Source organism: Taudactylus pleione, unplaced genomic scaffold (genome assembly GCF_031769625.1).
Source record: "Taudactylus pleione unplaced genomic scaffold, aTauple2 ptg000054l, whole genome shotgun sequence".
In the NCBI taxonomy this organism is placed as follows: Eukaryota; Metazoa; Chordata; class Amphibia; order Anura; family Myobatrachidae; genus Taudactylus; species Taudactylus pleione.
Genome location: NW_028284456.1, coordinates 167,242 through 184,970, shown reverse-complemented (window position 1 = coordinate 184,970; position 17,729 = coordinate 167,242). Strand labels below are relative to the sequence as shown.

General features: G+C 44.9%; 1 protein-coding gene across 6 annotated transcripts in view; it reads left to right on the top strand.

The window, feature by feature from the left end:
• The window catches only part of GRB10 (growth factor receptor bound protein 10), a 283,037-nt gene that overhangs the window by 137,646 nt on the left and 127,662 nt on the right, over positions 1-17,729 (top strand). The window lies entirely within an intron of this gene.

The following is a 17,729-nucleotide window of genomic DNA, read 5'->3' as shown; positions in this document are numbered from 1 at the left end:
GTCTGTAAAACAGAAGAATGTTTATACCACGACACTATTAAGTTTCATTAAGGTGCCCCTTTCTGCCAGTTACAGCAATCCAACTTGATACTGGACCTTGGTATCCTAAGATTCTTACTGAATGTAGTAAGCATTTCACTATAATGAACTTAGAGGAAGACTTGTGAAATTTAGCCTTTTTAAAAATGGTTAAAACTATAGTTTCCTTTATCATTAAATGTCTCATCTTGGAAATGTAAAAAGGCATATGAAATTGTAAAGAAGTAAAAATATGTTGTATGTAAGCAGCCTTTCTTGGTTTGCTTCTCAACTTACAAAAAGTGGGGGAAAATACAAACTGTTTATAAAATGTAGCCATCTTAAGACAGTCGTTACTGCATTTTAAGCCAGAGTATATTGGCTTTTCTGGCAGCAGTATCTGCCAATATGTAGACAAGGCTGAGTACGTTATGTACAACATCCTTATACTATGTTTATCCATGCCGGGTAGACACAGGCACCTTTTGTGGAGCAAGGTAAATGACTATATTGTTTAAATTTAGAGCAGAGAGGATGTGTAGGCCACTACTGATGAAGTGATTGTGGTTTCATTGAATCCATTGCTAATTCGGAGCTTTAAAAGACTGCATAAATAAGGTTTCCCCCATGCTGTCTTACTTCTCCCAGTTGGTTTGATGCCAGCCTATTTCTTTTTCAGTAAATTCACAGGCCATCTACGGTTGAACAAAAAACGAATTGTTATGAAGGTGACCTTCAAGATAACGCAGATCTTTTCAATCTTTTGCATAGAGTGGGGTGATGTAATTTTGCGTGTTCAGTCAAAAAGCTGCGTTGTCTGCATTAGCAGCATGTTAGCCATTTTAGTTGGCTTAGATTTAAAGCTTCCTGGTCCTAAATATGTATTTTATCACTTGTCATGAACTGAATGATTTGATGGCAAATGCTTGCTTTTAACTTATTCTTGGCTGATCTCTCTGTAGTCCATGACAGGTGTTCTACACATTTTAAATGTAATCAGTCTTGAACTGAATCCAGTTTTTTTTTTTTTTTTTTTTTTTTTTAATTCTCAGTCACTTCATCAGGAATGGTTGTGCACAATTGAGAACACCAGCGTTATACTTTTTTTTTTTTTTTTTTTTCTTGATATTCAAAGGATACTATACTATTTATTGTGTTTTTACAGCTAAGTAACCTTTTACTTTCGTTTAAAACTGCCATACTTACAGTATTGTATGTCTTTATTAATTCCATATTTTATAATTGATTAATAATAAAAAAAAAACTGTAGCTCATTATCCTTAGATGACTTGCACAGTGTCCTGTTGCCAGTCACTTGTGGAGATGATGATGATTATTAATTTTACCATTGACCAGCTCGAACTTTTTGTGGCAATTTAGAAAAGTTTTTGTTTGACACTAGTCTGAAATTTCAAATCCTAGCAGATGAGCTGATTAAATGAGAAGTCACTTAAGTACCGGCATCAGCCCAAGTTCATGTTTTGTAAGAGTACTTCAGTTACCCTTTAATAAGTTAAATATACTAGAAGTCAAATGTTCCAGTGGTGAATCACAGCAGTTGACATACTAGGCTGTGTAATTACTAGTCCTTAATGGACCAATACTTTGTAGATGCCTGGGTATTCTACAGGAGAGTCGGCCATCTGTGAGCTACAACTTGTCTCCTGACCTTCACTTGGAAAACTCTAGTATGACCTAAAAGTGGCAGCTCAAAGTGGAGGCACTAAACAACACTGAATAAAGTAGAAGCTGGGTTAGGGATTTGCCCCAGCGTTCACTAGTCCGGGTTGAACAGATTAAGTGTGGCAAGTCCGCCCTGTCTAAATTTCCATACTAAATCTGTTGTATAAAGACCTCTTCTCTTTTTTTTTTTTTTTTTTTTTTTATAAAGGGGCAGCATTAAGTAACCTTTATCCTAAATCAGAATTTTTTTCAAACTGGGGATAGGAGGCACCATGTTTTGGAGTCGCAGGACTGTATTAAGACAGTGCGACATGTGGTAGCACCCAGGCTGGTGGAATACCCTAGGCGCCGTATGCAGGTCACTTATCATATGTCTCATTTATTATATTTAAACGCTCAGAAATTGTTGTGCTTCTAATGACTAGCCCCTCCACTGTGAGCCAGTTTCTAACCCCTCTCCCCTCATTCCTCCCTAAACACTGACTTCCCTTCATGATGGACTTCCAGAATGATCAGAGAGAATATGGGAGTTGAAAGCACTGACTGGTTAAGGGCTACTCAACCCATTTTACTTTACGTGTATGTTCTAAGTCAGCCGCAGGAGGAGAACGACCTGAGACCAGGGAGCTCATTCCATACAACTTCCTTTCCTCAAAGTATTTTGCTTTTATTTTTGTGGCTCCACAAACTGTTTGTTGCACCATACATGAATAATAAACCAACCAATACGGTTTAAAAAGGCTAACAGACAGTACGAGGGGGGTTAAAAAAATAAATAAATCTAATCATTATAAAGACAACCAGGAGTGTTTTAATTTTATACAAAGGGTGTAGAGGATCCAAGTAGGAGTGCGCTGGAGAGAAGGATCAAAGTGTAAAGGACCTCGTGGGATCATTCACTGAGGTGATATCATTGCTTTTGTTTCTTGAGGGAAAATTTTTCAAATATCAGGACACATGGACCGCTCTCCCTCCAGTATATTGCGTACCAAGAGGAGTCCTAAATGAAATTAGATTGAGAACCCATATCCTAGAATTCCATTGCTAGCACAAGTTCCAAGCAATTCTGTTTATCATACATATATATGCACTGGATCGTGAAATGTCACCATGGTAAGAAGCATGGTTCAACAATTGTGTAGCTAATTCCAGTGTTCCCTGATTATTCTGTATTAATACATGCTTATTTGATCATTCTAGAACAGCAGACTCCATTTAATTTTGGAGGTCCTCTGGTACACATTTACTTTTTTGGTGCCATGTTAGTGTCTGCTTATAGTGTGGGTCAGTAGTTAATAACACTGTGCCTCTGATTCATAATTAAATGGGTTTTCTGCCTTCAGAACTTTTAAAGGCCAAAAAACTAAAAATAGGTTTTATTAATAGCATTAATCTGTGATTTCACAGTAGGAAAGCATCATCAATTCACTGTGACTTCATATTGCTACACTGGCTTTAAAATTGACATGGATTCTGACTATTTTTAAAAGGAGACAGCAGCAGACTGCTACATTTTACATACGATTTCTGACTAGGCAAACTTTTATTTAGTTTATAATCACTTTTCTACTTCAGGGTCCATAGGGGTTACAGGGTGACCTTGGGGTATAGCTGGATCCTGGATCCTTGGGCACCACGGAGTTAAAGCTTTCAGCTGCTCCCAGGATGCACTTGGGTCCAACCTCCCCTTTACCCCGCCTCCGAGCCACAGGCACCTCAGTTTAAGATGGTGCCCGGCCGGAGTCGGGTCACCCTGCGGGGGGGGGGGGGGCTGCAGGAGCAGCCCCCTAAAGCTTTTTATTTTAACTTGGTTACATTTTTTTTTTTACTATAGTTTTTTTTTTCTCCAGAGCGGCAGCGATGGGCTGTCTGTAGAGACGCCCACGCTGCCGCTCCTTCTCCCTGCTGGCGCCGCGACGCCAGCACTGAACTGGGTATCGCGGCGGGGGAAGCCAGAGTCTGTACTAGCCGGACTCTGGCTTCCCCCGGGACTGCTGCCGGAAGACGCCGGGGAGATTAAGGTAAGCCGCGCACCGCTGATTAGCGGCGGTGCGCGGGTTCCTTGTAAATGCAGTCCCATGCCCCCGGTCTAGGGGAGAGACCGGGGGCGCTAGCGGTGGCGGCGGGCCCCCCCTCCAGCGGAGGCATACCCCGCCAGACCACTAGACCACCAGGGTAAATTATGCGGCAAGCGGGATGCCGGCAACCCGGGGGTTAAATATGCTAGCCAGGGGAGGAAGCCTTCCCTGTCTAGCGGCTCCTCCCCTCAGCTCAGCGCGCCTTTCAGCACGGAGTCTGGCGTCGCTGAGCTGCAGATTACTCGGCCACTCCTCCTCTGAGGTCTCCAGCGGCCATTTTCTTACTGGCAGTGCAGATCTTCAGGGAGCACGCGGACCGGTCCCCCTGTGTACCTCTCCCCCGACAAGGACAGTGTACACAGCACTATAGCCCTCCCAGACACTGAATCTGGGAGGTTGATTGTAGTGGAAAGGTGCAGTGAGTATATCTTCTCTGCATGGTATGTGACTTTTGCTAGTGCTGCCTGTCTGTGTCTTTTTTCTACTTACTGTCAGCTTATACCTATCCCTTTCCTTCTCCTACAAGCCCTACAGGTGTGCGGGGGAAGGGTGTTTCTACAGACCTCGCCTATATAAATCACGTATTTGTGAGGTCCGTCACATACAGTTGTGTGCTACACAGTACCATATTGTGGGCTGTTGTTCAGCACACTGGTGAGTGCGCACGTTTTCTTCCTAAGTCATGTCTGAGGAGGAGATTGAGCACTCCGGGGCTCTGGTATTGTTCTCCTGCAGGCGTTGTTCTGCAGGAGTGGATAGGGAAGATTTGTCACAGGACGGCCTTTGCGGACGGTGCCAGGCGCTCCCTGGTATGTCTAAACCTCCCATGTCGCAGGAGCCACCATGGGCGATGTTTTCCCTGGTGCTGGTGTCCATCGCGGACCGTCTGTCGGTCCCGACTGCCGCCCCTACTAGGGCGTTGCCTCTGCCTGCCATCCCCCATTCCCCGGGTGTCCCACAATTATTGCAGACTCCCCCGGGGTCTCAGCCTGTTGGTCCCTATGCGGGGTTGCCAATGTATATTCAGTCCACCCCTGTGGCACAGCAGGCTGTGGTGCCGTTTCAGGGTCCTGTGGCAGCTCCTCCACCCTGGGTGGATGCGCTTTCCCACACTGTCCAAGATTTGGCGGCAGCATCTTCGGCTTTTCAGTCGATGTTGCGCAGTGACGTGCCCTCCAGGGTGTCTAAACGCTCAGTCATGGCGCAGGCTGCGCATCTTTCGGATTCTGAGGGGTCCTCGGATGATGGTGAGGTGCAGGATGACTCAGCCTCAGATGCCTCAGTCCAGGAGGTAGACACCAAGTCTTCCATCAATGTGCGGGCTCTGGTTAAGGCGGTGCGGGCCATTCTTCTGATTGAGGATGAGGCACCCGCTCCCAAGTCGAGGTATCCTAGTTTTAAAAAAAGCTAAGGTTACTTCTGCAGCGTTCCCCTTGTCTGATCAGTTGACTGATCACATGGCGGTGGTCTGGCAGACACCCAGTAAGCGTTTCCTGCCACAGAAACGCTTGGTGTCCAATTATCCATTCCCGGAAGCGCATTGTAAGAAATGGGAAACTCCGCCTGCAGTCGATTCCCATGTAACACGCCTCATCAGGAGTGCTACTTTGCCATTGTCGTCTATATCCTCGCTGAAGGATCCTAAGGACAGGAAGGTGGAGACTTGTCTAAAGTCTATTTATTCTCTCTCAGGGGCTGTAGCCCGGCCGTCCATGGCCATCTCCTGGGTGGCCAAGGCCATTGAGGGGTGGGCCAACGCCTTGGAGGACACGTTTACGGATGAAGCTCCGGACGTCCAGAGGGCGTTGTTAGGACAGATGAGAGATGCCGCCTCCTACATTGGAGAAGCATCGTTGGATGCTAGCCTGTTGACCTCTAGGGTTTCGGCGGCAGCAGTGTCTGCTCGTAGATCCTTGTGGTTGCGGTCTTGGAGAGCAGACGCGGATTCAAAGAAAGGCTTGGAGGCCTTACCTTTTAATGGAGAATTACTATTTGGTCCGGACCTGGACAAAATAGTAGATACCTTGGCAAAATCCAAGTCAGCCTTCCTCCCTTCAGCTACTACACCTGCTAAGGTCCGGAGCTCGGCCTTTCGTTCCTTTCGGGTTCAGGGCAGGGCAAAGGGTCAGTCCTTCCCGAGGCAGTCCGCACCCAAGACCGCCTCAAAGCCAAAGAAGCAAGCCTGGAGTGCTAGGCGCCCTTCTTCCAAGCAAGAAGATAAGCCTTCTGCGTGATGGGACGGGCCTCCCTCTGGGGGACCCCAGAGTGGGAGGCCGACTTCTTCAATTCGCCCAGTGCTGGCACAATACCACCACGGATGCCTGGGTGCGAGAAGTGGTCTCCCAGGGGTACGCCCTGTCTTTTCGGCACAGGCCGCCTGGCCAGTTTTTTTGCACAAGTCCTTCTCAGGACAAAACCAAGGCCTTGCAGGTTCAGGAAGCCATAGAGGCCTTGCTGACGGCGGGGGTCATTATACCCGTGCCACAGTCTCAACGTGGGATGGGGTATTACTCTACGCTGTTTCTGGTGCAGAAACCCAATTGCTCTCATCGCCCCATCCTCAATTTGAAGTCCCTGAACAGGTTTCTCAGGGTTCCCAAATTCGGGATGGAAACTTTGCGTTCCATCATTCTGGCGATGGAACCAGGGGACTATATGGTCTCCCTGGATATCCAGGAAGCCTACCTCCATGTGCCTATAGCAACATCGCACCAACTGTTTCTGCGGTTTGCTATTCTCCACAACCACTACCAATTCAGGGCTCTACCCTTTGGTCTCTCCACGGCACCAAGGGTATTTACCAAGATGATGGCGGTCATGGCGGCTCATCTTCGGAGCCAGGGAATACGGTTGCTACCGTATCTAGACGACCTCCTCTTGCTAGCAAGCTCCCCGGAGGTACTGATCCAGCATCTCCACCTGACGGTCGCTTGTCTACAGGCACACGGCTGGTTGATCAACTGGAAGAAGTCCTCCCTCATCCCATCACAGCGGATGGTTCATTTGGGGGCAACGGAGTTTTCTGACTCCAGAGAAGGTCTCCTCCTTACAGCTGCGGATTCACAGTTGTCTGAGCAGTGGCAGAGTGTCGGTGCACTCAGCGATGAGTTTTGGGGTCCATGGTGTCGGCATTCGACATGGTGGAGTTTGCCCAGTTCCATTCCAGGTCCCTGCAGGGGCTGATTCTTTCGGAATGGAACGGATTGCCACACAGGATCCGCTCTCAGATGCTGGTATTGTCCTCGGAGGTGCGTCTGTCCCTAGCCTGGTGGCTGCAGACGGCTCATCTCCTAGAGGGGCGCCCCTTTTGGATCCCGGAATGGGTTCTGCTCACGACAGATGCCAGTCTCCGGGCTTGGGGGGCGGTGACAGGCTCCTTGTCACTTCAGGGTCGTTGGTCGGCGGAGGAAGCGCTTCTTCCCATCAACATCCTGGAACTGCGGGCAGTATAGCCAAAAGTTTATTTTCCACAGTGGGAACCAACACTAACTCTGTCCCCAGGAGCAAAGCTGCGTAACCGAGCATTGCGGTTGTATACCCTCTGCTGTGCCTGTTGAGCCTGTTCCAGGTGCTCTCTCACTATCGGCACCTCTATAATGGGCAATACCTCAATGGGAGGCACATCAGTTGGCGGGCCACCGTCACGCTCCGCATTCTCTAGTTCGCCAACCATAGTAGGAAAAGGGAATAACTCTGACTCAGAAGAAACTCCCTCCTCCTCTATATCGACAAACTTCTCAAGTGGACCGGGGTTGTTCACTTCTGGAACAAAACTGCTTTCCCACAATTTCCAGAAGTGAGCAAAGTTTCTCCCCAATATTGCATCGTACATCAGACCAGGCACCAAACCCACAGAAACTATAGCAGAGCCACATGGTGTCTCGATGTTCACCTTGGCAGTAACATAATATCGATTATCCCCATATATGCAGGTCACACCAACAGTTTTCTCTGTATGCCTCAAGGGGTTCACCAGCTCAGCTTTTCTAAGTGTCACCAAGCTACCAGAGTCTAACAGTGCCTCTACTCTGTTGCCATCTACAGTGAGTACACACATATGCTTATCAGTCTCAGCCTGCCGGTCAGCCGTACAGGCTGTCTGTGCAAAGAAAGACCCCCTGCGGTAGACATGAGCAGTATCACATTGCATAGGTTCAGTTGTAAGTGAACAATTAGCGGCAATATGGCCGAAGCCACCACATCGGAAACACTAAGTCATATTAATGTCTAGTCGTTTACGGGGCAAGAACCTTCCTGGCCTGGCAGGCCTGTCTCCAGGTTCTACACCCTCAGTCTTAGGTACATTCCACCGCCCAGCACCCTTCTCCCCTGGAACAGTCTTACCAGTGTCTGTTGGAGTTCGCCGGTGCTCCATCGGGGCTCGGTGGGGCATACTCATCAGCTCCTCAGCCGCCACGTACCTCTCCACCAGCTCGACCAACTGGTCCGCGGACTTAGGGTCTGCATGGCTCACCCACTTGTGCAGAGTCACAGGTAATGATCGCAGGTACCGGTCCATCACGACCCTTTCCACGATCTGTGGTCCCATCAGCGTCTCGGGCTGTAGCCATTTTGAGGACAGATGGACGAGGTCATGCATCTGTGAACGTGGAGGCTTGTCCCTATGGAACTCCCAGCGGTGGACCCGTTGGGCACGAACAAAGGTGGTGACTCCCAAGCGAGTTAGGATCTCCTGTTTTAGTTTTTTATAGTCCTTGGCATCAGCCAGGCATAAGTCGAAATATGCTTTTTGTGGCTCCCCAGACAAAAAAAGGTGCCACCAGACTTGCCCACTGCTCCTTGGGCCAACTCTCCCTTTCGGCCGTTCTTTCAAATGCGGCGAGATAGGCCTCCACATCATCGCCCGAAGTCATCTTTTGAAGGAAGTGACTGGCTCGTACGGAGTGAGTGGGGGTGGGAGGACCAGTAGCAACATCTCTGGGCCGGGCGACCAGGTGCTGTACCACCTCTTTTATGGCCTGGCAGGTTTCCTCGATGGCGACCTGTTGTTGCCTCTGGGCTGTCTCCAAGGCCAACAGTTGCACCCTGGTGGATTCCTGCTGAGCCCAGGTAGATTCCTGCTGAAGTTTGTTCGTCTCCTGCTGAGCTCTGGTAGATTCCTGCTGAGCTGCTGTAGCTTGGAGCAAGGCCTTAATCATGTCCTCCATTTTGTCCTGGGGTGTAGGTTGGAAGCTGAACCTTGCCTCTCTGAGCATTGGCTGAAGCCTCCTCTATGGGACTCCAAGGACACAGTGTTATTTCCACACTCACAAATTGGGTGTCTGTTCCTTTAATTTTTAAACGGAAAGTTTTCCTCTTGCTGCAACTTCAGTGTGTGTGGGTGCCCGCATTCTCCACCATATTGTGACACAGTCAGATTAGGGGTTCCCTCTCCTGGGTAGAAGGACTCCTTTCTTACACCCACCCACAGCAGCAGGGAAGCAGCACACCAGTCTAGATGCAAGTACAAGCTGGTCGGCGCCAGTCTTCATTGTACAATGTCAGAAATAACATAAAGAAAACATAAACATAAATCCTAGCCCTGTCGGGGCACTAACTTCACAGGTGGTTCCCTCACTACCGGAACCTGGCAGGGCCTAATGACCTCACCAGCAACAAAGGCTCAGCACAACACTCACAGTTAGGTTTCCAAGTGTCTCTGAGCAAACTCCCTGCCTATAAGTCCTATAGGTTTCCAGGTCCTACCCCCTTCTCGCTTTTACAATTAAACAGTTTATCTGCCGTTTCTTCCTTGTTTCCTAGAATCTACATTACCTTTTGTGGGACAGAATAGCTAGTATGCAACTTAACAGATTGGTAGTCTTGTTTAGCCTTCCAGAGTTTAAACTATTCTCTGGCAATTAAACAGTCTAGTGGTTGATTTCTTCAACTAAGCATTATTGCTTAAACTCTTAAACAGACATAAGGTGCATACACACCTAAAGATTTTCTGTCCAATCATCCAACTAGTTGATTGGTTGGAATGAAAATCTGGTAAGGTATGAAAGCAAATGACAATCAGCAATTTGCTCCCAAATGCCAGAAAATGGACAAAAACTGTTTGTTAAATGTTTGATCTAAACAATTTGTTCAAACTTGTCTGAACGACCATTTTCATCTGTTTTCTGGCATTTGATGATTAGCAATTTGCTCCTAGTTACTCCCATATGTTACCAGTTTTTCATTCCAACCAATCAACTAGTTGGATGGTTGGACAGAAAATCTTTAGACATGTGATTGTTATCCATATTATGCTAATCAGTAAAAGCAGTGTACATCAAAGTATTGTAAATTACTCCAGCCAATGACAACACAAAGAACTCTGAATGCCAGATAAGGGTCTCAGCAGAGTACAAAGAATTGGACCTTCCTGCATAGTTGTCCAGGTCCCCCCTACACAGGCAAGACTTGGTTGTCTTTTAAAAGGTGACATGCTTTACAACTACCTCTTGCACTCACATGTGGCTATTATTCAATGGCTATTGATCAATGCTTTGCCACAAACAGCCAGGTTCAAACCAAAGAGCAACCTGCCACAACTTTACCCACCAAAATGCTCAATCATGAAGGACCGCATCTGCCATACAAACAACCCTAAACCTACATAATTTAAGATCACTCTATCCGGCATATATAAGTGTGCATACAGGAGTGGGTGCTGCATCACACGGCCACATGCTTGTCACATGAACTGGGACATGGCAACAGTAACCACCCAGTGGGACCTGTTTACATTGGACATGACGGCACTGCAGATACTCATAGGTAATATATTAAACTATGATTACTTGTGGCCATCTATGCTGGACCTCTGCAAAATATTGCCCGCAACCAGAAAGCATTAGACAATCTGCTCCAGCCAAATCAAACTAGTGGGGATGACTATGTTCCAGTTACATCAACCCCCTCCTACCTGGCAGAGTACTGGGCCCTCCTGCAAATAAGGCATAAAGATATTTTTTTTTTTTTTCACCTGAAGAGCAATGCACAAGCGATCAATAAAAAACAATCTGGTGCATCTACAAACCAACGTTTAGAAGGACATTTTTAAATGAAAGGACTTTTAAAAAAAAAAAAAGCATTCAAAAAATATTCCAAATATTTGAACTGTTGCCTAGACAATGTGATGCTTAGGCCCGTATTCAATTTGAAGTGTTAAGTCCGGATCCGCGTTAAGTTACCGCCGATGATGGCATTATCGCCTGTTTTGCTTTTACCCTGTATTCAATTTAAAGGACTTTCCACCTAGGCGCAAAGTCAATGCAATGTAATAGGCGGTAAAGTATTGCCTATGAATGGCAGGCGGAAAAAAGTGCACAATTGGGGTTTTGGGGTGCAACGTTTCGGGAACCCCCGTGCAGCCTTCAGACAGTCCTCCAAAGGTAATCTGTGTAAAAAAAAATTAAAAAATATTTAAGGACACCCCAAAAATTTACTTTGAAAAAGGGGGTGAAAATGCAATGCCAGTTCATATATTAGTCAAATTCAGTGAACCCTTTATCATTAACACTGCAGTGTAGCAGTCCACAATGGAGGCAAAATACATCAGTTAGAGTTGACAATTATAACCTTTGTGGATTCATAATCCTAGGCCTGTACACTAATAAAATCATATTAAAGATGGTCTGATTGTACACAGTTCCAAAGCCTGACCTGACATGTTATCACCTCATGGGTACTGTCAGGCCAATAATACTCCAATTAAAATTGATTATATGCTCAGCATTATTGCGCCCAACAGTGAGTCTAAGGTGCCTACACACTAGACTATGTGCTCACATTGCGATATCGTGAACGATTTTCTTTGAATTCTCCCCAGCAGGTCCCCTGCACTCCAGGACACGATATGGCGCTAAAAAGTGTCCAATCTGACAAACTATTTCCAGTGCGTCGTGTACAAGACTGGCAGATCTTGCCTTCTGTAGGCAAGACCTGAAGATACAACGTATGACCCGCAGGTACACACATCGTTATTGTGAGTGGACACTAACGATTTGCACATATTTTACACGATTTGTCTCTCCAATACGTTGAAATTGGGTGAATGGTGCAAAATATCATCTAGTGTGTACGCACCTTAAGACTCTGTGTCTTAATCTATGTACCTGCCCACTGAATTGTGGATCACACAAGCTTGGGAAAAAAAAATGTTAAAAACCGGTTAAATGTAATATACAAACTACTAAATATATAATATTTTGTAGACATTACCCGTTTCTGTCTTAAGGACATTCAAGAATTTCGTAAACCAATAAATTACAATGCTGATTTGCAGATTTAAGTTTGACACACTCATTCTGGAAGTGTCTAGAACAGGCATGCTTCGGATGTTGCCAATCTGGCATCCAGCAAAAACTATACCCTCTATGAGCCACTCCTACTACTTGGCTCATGGTACCATAATCCTTTTTTGTTTTGTTTTTTTGTTTTGGTTTGTTTTTTAGACTTATTCTACTGTGGCTTGTCTGGTTCTTGTGTAGTATGATAGCATTTTATAATAGTTGAGCACTAGCATGTGCTTCTTACATACCAAAATGTATTGACACATCATTTTTCCAACTCCATATACTACTACTAGGTCTCCCAATTAGGTGCGAGTTTACCACAAATCTCGCACCTGCCGGGTTTTCCTGCAAGTGTGAGATTTTTGGTATTCAATTGGGTGCGGGGCTTTAATTTTTTATTTTTATTTTTTCGTGCCTCCCGAGCAGGCTTAATTTTTCCTCAAATTCCTATTTTTAGAAAAAATTGTCAGGACTTGCTTCTGGACCCCTGCAGGACCCCTCTAATGTCTAAGTCATTGGCAGTTTCCAATTGGATTAATTGGTCCAATAATTGCTTCAGGCAGCGATGTCCTCCTCTCGCTTCACCGGAATGCTGAAGTCTTCCCTCAGACATCTGCAGGGTGTGTGACTGATTTCTGTCTGTGTGTGTTTGAGCCCCTGTTACTCAGCAGCTGTCTGAGGTAATACTTCAGCATTCTGGAGAAGCAGAGGAGAAGGACAGCACCGCCTGAAGGTGAGTAATTACTAATTATTGGACTAATTAAGCTAATGGGAGAATTCTATTTGCTTAATCAGTCATTAGTGTGGCGTGGTGGGTTCCGCAGAGGTCCAGAAGCAAGTCCCGCCAATTTTCCCTTTGAAAAGAAGGATTTATGGAAAAATTTCAAAACCATGCACCCAATTGAATAACAAAAATCTCGCTCCTGCGGTAAAAAGCCAGCAGGAACGAAAATTCTGGTAAACTTGCACCTAATTGGATATGCCCCTTAGTTGCATAGCAATCTTACTTCACAATATCCAGTTTTCAATCATTTATACTCTTGATTCTACAAAACTGGTGTAAGTGTAAGAACTTCATGACTTGTTTCATTTGAAAACCTGTTGTATATCATGGCCTTAAAATCAATGTCCTATTGGTGTATATAATCTCCAAACCATGAAAGCTCAATTAATGTAACTGCATTTCCCAGCAATAACCCTATGTGGATGAGCAACTGCACACCATTTGGAGACTGTAAAGCGCCAAGTGACACTTAAGTGTGTGTGGTTTTTTGTTCTTGTCATTTTTTTCCCATTCCTGTCACTGTCTTTATTGCTGTCACTGTAAACCTCACACGGTGTACTGTAACAAACTGTTTTCCCTAAGATTGTAGCTTTCATCTGTCTTTCTTGCATCTGCATTCCATGTGAAACGAGCACTCGAAAACAACTTGTCTGCGCTTGCCCAAACTTGTATTTTCAAATGGTTAAACAGCAAAATTCAGTGTGGTAAAATGTCTTATGTGTATGGCTAAATATTCACAGTTATTGTAAAATGCATACAGAACAAGTTGTGTATAGCAAACGATAATAAATACAACAAAGCTACTTGCCAATTCTTCTCCCTGAATGTCGGGCATACTTCTTGAAATAGTTGCAACCTCCTTGACCACTAGGTAGGCTAATGCCAGGATCGGCAGGATCCTGAGATTTTGGCTTAAAAATGGCTGAGATTGAATTCCGGGATTGGAAGCCTCTCATCCCGGCATTGGCTATAAATGTGTTTTTGTTTTTGTTTTTTTTCAATGCAGGGCAGCACTGAGCACCTGCAGCAGAGTGCTCAGACGCTGCGCAGCTCCCCCTTCCCTGGCTGTACGCAGTGTGATGTGAGGATAGTGGTCACGCTGCACAGCCCTGCGCTGGCTGGAGCACGCACCCACTCCTCTACATGGCCATGTTGTAGTTTCCCTGCTGCCACTGCCCGCCACTGGTAAGTCACTGAGGGCTGGGCTTTTTAAAACCAGACCAATCCCAGGTTTCCCTGGAATCCCAAGACTGAGTTTTTCCCAGGATTGGCCTCCCTACTGACTACCTGAAGAGCCTAGCAACCTCCCTGTTTGCACCTTACCCCCATTAAGTAGCTGGTATATACTTTGGATGAAAAAATAAAAGAAATCTGAGAGAGATATACATTCAAATGGTATAATTAGTGCCATTTACCTGCATTGGCTATAAGGCACAATGATCCCTATGGGTTGGGTATGGAATACCGGCAGTCAGGATGCCGGCTTTCAAAAGACCGATAGCGGCATCCCGATGCTGAGAATCCTGATGGGATAAGTAGGTATGCTATACCTGCCCCTATCAGGATCCCGGTGTTGGCATCTCCATGCATGTCGGAATTCCGCTGCCGGTCTTCTGTCCGCAGTTTGGGATTTCGGCGCCGGGATTTCATCAGCCATTATCCCGATCGGATGTTTTTTAACACTATCCCGATCCCTATGGCTAGATGCATTTTCATTTAAGGTTTCTCTTGGCCATTTGTATGGAACCACTTGTACAACACAATGCATGAGCAAGCCCTGAAAAGTATCAGTGTGTTTATATCAACAAGTAGATCTTACGAACTGCCTTGGTGCTTGTTTTATATTTGGATGTAATACTGCATACACACTGTACAACCTGCACAACCAAAGATATCGCTAATAGATTCTTCCAACTTTTGTAGTGCAGGGCAAACTATTTTGGGTGGACACACTGATAGATAGCTATGATAGATATTTCAGTGAAGTCATGTCATGTCCTTACAGGCAAATCTTGACAAAATTGTCCAAGTTGGCCTGCATGTGCGGTCGACCATATATATCGTTATCGTTCATGTGGGAAAGCTGGTCGTTGGTCGATTGTTCACTGCATAAAAATGAACTATATATCATTGAACAATATCGTTCATAGATATATATACCGTGTGTATGCAGCTTAAGGCAATTTTGACACTCCTCTCAGATGTAGCAATACCCGTCCACTTTAACGTCCCGCTCATAGGTGTTTCTTTCACAATCTCCCCGAAATGCTTTTTCAAGCATTGTGCAATTGGCCAATAGTTTGCAGGTGGTTTAGGAGGACAGAGCTGCCAATACACACCAAACACTCTAAGCCTAGTAAAAAGAACATGGTAATTTTAACATGTTAAGTTGAAGTTTAAAGTTATTTGGAAAACTGTTTAGATCTATTTTTTTATGAATATTTTGCATGCTGTATTGATAATGTATCCATTGTTAATAGGTTGGCCGACTAGTTAGTGATTTCATGAATTGTCCAAAATGTTGTCTGGCTTGTGAGACAAAATATACCTTTTGCTATAGCATAAACCACAAAGGTTGTATGTTGATCTTGCCATGTCAATGACCAGAAAAGAACTTTGCGTGTGTATTTGTTTGCTTTTTCTTTGTCTTAAAGATGGCAATTGGCATTTCTAGTACCTTTTTTATTTATTTATTTTTTTAAATGAAAGTTGTGTGTAGTAGTTAAAAATTATTGCTGCTCTTCTTTGTGTATATGCCAGTGGTTCCCAAACTGTGCGCCGCGGCACCCTGGGGTGCCTTGGGACACTTGCAGGAGTGCCTCAGGTTTGTGGTCCAGCACCAAATCAAATTCTTTATGGTCAATGTAATGTAAATATGTGCACAAACAGAAGCACAAACCTGTCCACTATATAACCAAACCTAAGGATGACAGGTAAGCACAATTTACTTCACTTTACTACTTCACTAAATTGTTTCTAAATTTCACAATAACAAACATTTAGCTTAGGGGTGCCTTGAAAACAATGTTGATACACTAGAGCGCCGTGATTTAAAAAAGTTTGGGAACCACTGGTATATGCATTCACTTAGTGGAGGCAGCCATTTTGTGGGATGAAGAAAATTAGAAATCTTGCCATATTGAATACCTTCACCTGGAATTGACACACGCTTATTAGCTGCAAGCATTTTGATGGCTAGTGCAGTCGCTAGCTCTAGGTCTGACCTATATAATGCTCTTTCTCCCCTCCTTTTTAGTGTTGCAGGATGTGGGGGTGTCGACCACTGCTCATAGGTGTGGTGATTGCACTTATAGAAGCAAAAAAAGCTATTACAAATAGACACCAGTGCAGGAAGGGCAAAAAGCAGCTGGCAGTAATAAAAACCCTGGTCAAGCTAGAGACCAAATAAAACAATGATGTACAGTAGGTGGGTGATTGAAACCTCTAGCGCTAGGGGGTTGATGTGAAGGACGGCATTAAATATATAAATAAATGAATACATTCCTCATGTCCCAAGTGGTCAATAGTCATGTGCGGACATGTAATGGGAAACTTAAAAAGAAATGGACATAGTGTAATCCTGTCTTCCAGTAAAACAATATATAATTTAATAGCAATTGATAATGAATGGCTCGTGCAAGAGTGGACACATAGCACATTTATAAAAAGGACATATTAATTCGCTCAAATAACACACAGAAACAATTTGCATGAATTGCATATGGTAGATTTAGGCAAATTAGCCTCCGTACGAAATAATGGGCGTGGGATGCTCAATGTGTAGTGAGTCCAAGGTGTAGTGAGCGAGCAGCAGTGCGCATATCGAGTGTACATTCTTCCTCAGGACTGCCCTGACGAAGAGTTTTACACTCAAAACGCGCTGGCGCTGCTGCATGCTCACTACACCTTGGAGGGCACCACGGGTGCGTCCCGCGCCCATTATTTCGGGACATCTGGTACGGAGACCAATTTACCTATTTCAACCACATGCAATTCATGTTTGCTCATTTTCTATGTTTTATTTGGGCTAATTAATATGTCCTTTTTATATATGCGCTGTGCCACTCTTGCATGAGCCAATCTTTCGATCTTTTATTCATTATCATTTGCTACTAAAACAGGATTACGCTATATGCTTTTCTTTTTAGGTTTCCCATTACATGTCGGCACTAGACTATTGACAACTTGGGACATAAATTAATACTTTTCTTATTTTATATATTTTTAATGTCATCAATCACATCATCCCCCTAGCCCTAGAGCTTTCAATCACCCATCTACTGTACATTCGTGGTGATTGCACTTGGCTGGGACATAAAACACCACAATACCAGCCTATCAGATATGGAGTAGCAGCTGCAGTCTGCATCTCTTTCAAAGACTGGTGGTCAGGGTGCTGGTGCAGTTTGGAAACAGACTGAGTGATTGTCTTTCTCATTCAGTGTCTAAAGCTGCCCATACACTGTACGATTTATGTTTTTTTGCATGATATGGCCGCTTTTAGATCAATCGTAACGTCCAATCGTGTGTTATTTGTACCATTACGATGACTAAGCGCGTCCCCGCCATCGTAAACCTGCATCGTAGATCTTATGGGAAAACTGTAAGATTACGACCTAACGTGTAGGATGTAATACATATGCATATCGGGATCGTATGCTCGGATGTACAATCGTGTACACTATTTGACTAGTCGTATAGAGAATTTCAAGGGAAGAATCTCAAGGGAAATCGTAAAAACACATCTTAACGTCAGAAAATCGCACTGTGTATGGCCGACATTAGCCACCACTGACCATTAGCACTTGGGCAACAGTCTAGGTTTGCCTAATGGTTGTGCTAGCCCTGGATCTATTTTTGTCATGGACATTTGTTCTGCTT